Here is a 4,847-nt window from a genome sequence, read left to right as displayed (position 1 = left end):
AATGTCAGTGAAGACACTTGCCAGTTGGTCCGCGCATGCTCTGTGTACACGTCCTGGTAATCCGTCTGGCCCAGTGGCCTTGTGAATGTTGATCTGTTCAAAGGTCTTGCTCACATCGGCGACGGAGAGTGTGATCACACAGTCGTCCGGAACAGCTGGTGCTCTCATGCATGCTTCAGTGTTGCTTGCCTTGAAGCGAAGAAATAAAAGGTATTTCACTCGTCTGATAGGCTCGCGTCACTGGGCAGCTTGCGGCTGGGTTTCCGTTTGTAGTCCGTAACAGTTTTCAAGCCCTGCCAAATCCGACGAGCATAAGAGCCGGCGTAGTAGGGTTCAATCTTAATCCTGTATTGACGCTTTCCCTGTTTGATGGTTCGTCTGAGGGCATAGCGGGATTTCTTACAAGCGTCCGGATTAGTGTCCCGCTCCTTGAAAGCGGAAGCTCTAGCCTTTAGCCCGGTGCGGATGTTACCTGTAATCCATGGCTTCTGGTTGGGATATGTACGTACGGTCACTGTGGGGACGAAGTCGTCGATGCACTTATTGATGAAGCCTGTGACTGAAGTGGTATACACCTCAATGCCATTGGATGAATCCCGGAACATATTTCACTCTGTGCTAGCAAGTCCTGTAGCATAGCATCCGCGTCATCTGACCACTACTGCAATGAGTGGGTCTCTGGTACTTCCTGCTTTAGTTTTTGCTTGTAAGCAGGAATCAGGAGGATAGAATTATGGTCTGATTTGCCAAATGGATGGCGAGAGAGAGCTTTGTATGTGTCTCTGTGTGAAGTAAAGGTAGTCTACAGTTTTTTTCCCTCTGGTTGCACAGGTGACATGCTGATAGAAATTTGGTAAAACGGATTTAAATTTGCCTGCATTAAATTCCCCGACCACTAGGAGCTCTGTTTCTGGATGACCATTTTCTTGTTTGCTTATGGCCTTATACAGCTCTTTGAGTGCTGTCTTAGTGCCAGCATCGGTTTGTGGTGGTAAATAGACATCTACAAAATATATAGTGTGGTCTACAGCTATAGGGCGGCGCACAATTGGTCCAGCATCGTCCGGGTTTGGCCAGGGTAGGCTGTCATTGTAAATGAGAATTTGTTCTTAACTGACTTGCCTTGTTAAGTATAAAATTGTTTAATCATGAGGTATTCTACCTCAGGCGAGCAATACCTCGAGACCTCCTTAATGTTCGACATCGTGCACCAACTGTTATTGACAAATAGACACACACGACCACCCCTCGTCTTACCAGACGTAACTGTTCTGTCCTGCCGATGCACTGAAAACCCAGCCAACTGTATATTATCCGTGTCGCCGTTCAGCCACGACTCGGTGAAACATAAGATATTAAAGTTGTTAATGTCCCGTTCGTAGAATAGTCTTGAACGGACATCATCCAGTTTATTCTCCAGTGATTGCACGTTGGCCAATAGAACGGATGGTAGAGGCGGGTTACCCACTCGCTGACGAATTCTCACAAGGCACCCCGATCTCCTCCCCCTGTATTACCGTATTTTCTTCACTCAAATGAAGGGGATTTGGGCCTGATCTCAGAGAAGCAGTATATCCCTCGCTTCGGACTCATTAAAGAAAAAGTCTTTGTCCAGTTCGAGGTGAGTAATCGCTGTTCTGATATCCATAATCTCTTTTCGTTCGTATGAGACGGTAGCATTAACATTATGTACAAAATAAGTTACAAACAATGCGAAAAAAACACACAATATAACACCGTTGTTTAGGAGACCGTAAAACTGCAGCCATTATAATATTCATATTATTATGACCTGCAATGGGACAGCTATTAATGTTTATTTTTAAGGCTGAGAATGATGATTTCTCTCACACTGCAACCCAGTGAAGGTGGAAAGTGTATGATTAATTGTGTTGGCCAGATTGTGTGCACAGACATTAGTAACACTGAACCAACCCCTCCACCACTGCAGAACCTACTACAGCCCACATAGACCTAAACTGTGGAAACGGCTCTGTCTGGTTTCTCAGATTGATCACAGAGGGGGAGTACCAAGCCCCACTTGTGTGCATGAAAGTCCAGGGTAAGAAACCAAGAATCATTTTTGTGAGTATGGCCGAAGGCGAAGCTTAAACGGCTCAGCCAATGACAAGCGTTTAGGCAGGCCCGAGCACCCTGGGTAGACTGCAGCTGAAACACTAGGAGATGGAAGGAAAGTGGTTATTTGTCATTAAGACTTTTCAAAGAAAGGAGAATGCCAAGGGTCCAATTTATGCTTATTATAATTGTTTTCTTCCCGCTCTCAGAATAAGTCTTGACTCAGGCTACTTCTCTCATTGTTTAACTGAATGCTAACAAATACACAATTGGATGTTAGATGTTCAATGTTTTTGTATATTTGACAAAAAGTAGATCAAAAGGGCAAAATCTAAACTGATTTAGAAAATAAGATATCAATCATATTCTCCAAAACAAACACATTTGATTTGTATTATACCTTAATAGGCCTATGAAAGGCTTGCCTTTGTTAACTGTAGTTAAATCGACTGAGCAGAGTCCCATTTGGAAGACCTTCATTTATTTGGGCACATTATTTCTTTAATTATTTCTTTAATTTTTCTCATGCTGTTGTACTGTATACCTGGCAGCTGTTGTCCTTTACTCTAGTCATCTATTCTGGCTTTAAATGAATGCTGGTGTTGAGTTCTGTAATACAGTGTGTGTGGGGGGGCTTATTCTGTCTGTCTGCCAGGTAACCGTTTGTTTTGGCTTCCGAGGCTGTGTGAAACATGTTCTATTAAACCATTTGGAATCAAACATTTTACTTTTTGAATGGGATGTTAGAAAATTATTTACAGGCAAATAAAGTTGCGTGAGACCAAGTGGTCCAAGTTGTGGAAATTGTTCTGCTTAGCGGTTGAATCCATTTGAATTTAAAATATTAAAATGCCAATTCTGATATTGTGTAATTGAGGGCACTATGTTGTTGAATGCTGAGCTGTAGTCAATGAATAGCATTCTCACATTTTGTCCAGGTGGGAGAGGGCAGTGTGAAGTGCAATAGAGATTACATCATCTGTGGATCTGTTAGGGCAGTATGCAAATTTAAATGGGTGTAGGGTTTCTGGGATAATAGTGTTGATGTGAGTCATGACCAGCCTTTCAAAGCACTTCATGGCTACAGACGTGAGTGCTACGGGTCGGTAGTCATTTAGGCAGGTTGCCTTAGTATTCTATGGTGTTCTGCTTAAAACATTTTGGTATTACAGACTCGGACAGGAAGAGGTTGAAAATGTCAGTGAAGACACTTGCCAGTTGGTCAGCACATGCTCGCAGTACACGTCCTGGTAATCCGTCTGGCCCTGTGGCCTTGTGAATGTTGACCTGTTTAAATCTCTTACTCACATCGGTTGTGGAGAGCGTGATCACAGTCTTCCGGAACAACTGGAGCTCTCATTTATGTTTCAGTGTTATTTACCTCGAAGCGAGCATAGAAGTAGTTTAGCTCGTCTCGTAGGCTCGTGTTACTGGGAAGCTCTCAGCTGTGCTTCCCTTTTGTAGTTTGTAATGGTTTGCAGGCCCTGCCACATCCGACGAGCATCAGAGCCGGTGTAGTACGATTTGATCTTAATCCTGTATTGACACTTTGCCTGTTTGACGGTTCGTCTGAGGGCAATACGGGACTTCTTATAAGCTTCCGGGTTAGAGTCCCGCTCCTTGAAGAGGCAGCTCTAGCCGTTAACTCAGTGTGGATGTTGCCTGTAATCCATGGCTTCTGGTTGGGATATGTACGATCACTGTGGTGAAGATGTCATTGATGCACTTTATTTATTTATTTTAATTTAATTTTACGTTTATTTAACCAGGCAAGTCAGTTAAGAACAAATTCTTATTTTCAATGACGGCCTAGGAACAGTGGGTTAACTGCCTTGTTCAGGGGCAGAACAACAGATTTTTACCTTGTCAGCTCGGGGATTCGATCTTGCAACCTTTTGGTTACTAGTCCAACTCTCTAACCACTAGGCTACCTGCTGCTACCGGCCGCCATTTATTGATGAATTCAATGACTGATGTGGTGTACTCCTCAATGGAGCAGGGGAGGAATCCCGGAACATATTCCAGTCTGTGCTAGCAAAACAGTCCTGTAACAGGCATTTTCTCTAGTGTCCAAGCCCTTATCTCTCTCTCTCTTGCACACACACACACACACACACACACACACACACACACACACACACACACACACACACACACGTCCACTTATATCCTTATTGGCCTCTATGATGTTGACCCTCTCTTGATTGTATACCCCAGGCAGTTCTGCAGCTGGCTGTCTGGGGAGCTGGGACTGTGTCTGTCGGGGCTTGGAGGAGATAGCGTGACCAGTCTGGTCCAAAAGACACACTCCCAGCACTGTGCTTCACTTGTTTCCAAGGCGGAGCTGAAGGCAGAGGAACAAGCCTAGACTTTCATTTGGGGTGTTTGTACAAATATGTCCTTCTTTCTGCCCCCTGGGCAGGGCAGCTCCTCTCAGCTGGCTGTAGAGGGACGAGGAGGAAGGTCCTGTAAAACACCATGCCTGCTTCCCAAATGGCAGCCTATTCTTAATATAGTGCACTACTACCCTATGGGCCCTTGTCATATAGTGTGTCATTTGGGACGCATCCTAGGCCCTACATGGGGGTCAAGGGGGAAATTGATGACACTTCCATCCATCCATGACATCAGACGTTTTGTTTTGACATTGATGGGCTTTCTGTGTGTGTGAATGAATGAATTATATTTTATTTCCGTTACAAATCCCCAGTTGGCAACCCCATCTCTTATGATTTGACACAAACAAACAGTACAATGATTCACAGTGATAA

Source organism: Oncorhynchus nerka, linkage group LG4, assembly GCF_034236695.1.
Source record: "Oncorhynchus nerka isolate Pitt River linkage group LG4, Oner_Uvic_2.0, whole genome shotgun sequence".
Taxonomy (NCBI): domain Eukaryota; kingdom Metazoa; phylum Chordata; class Actinopteri; order Salmoniformes; family Salmonidae; genus Oncorhynchus; species Oncorhynchus nerka.
The sequence above is the reverse complement of the archived record's forward strand: the minus strand, read 5'-3'. Positions refer to the sequence as shown.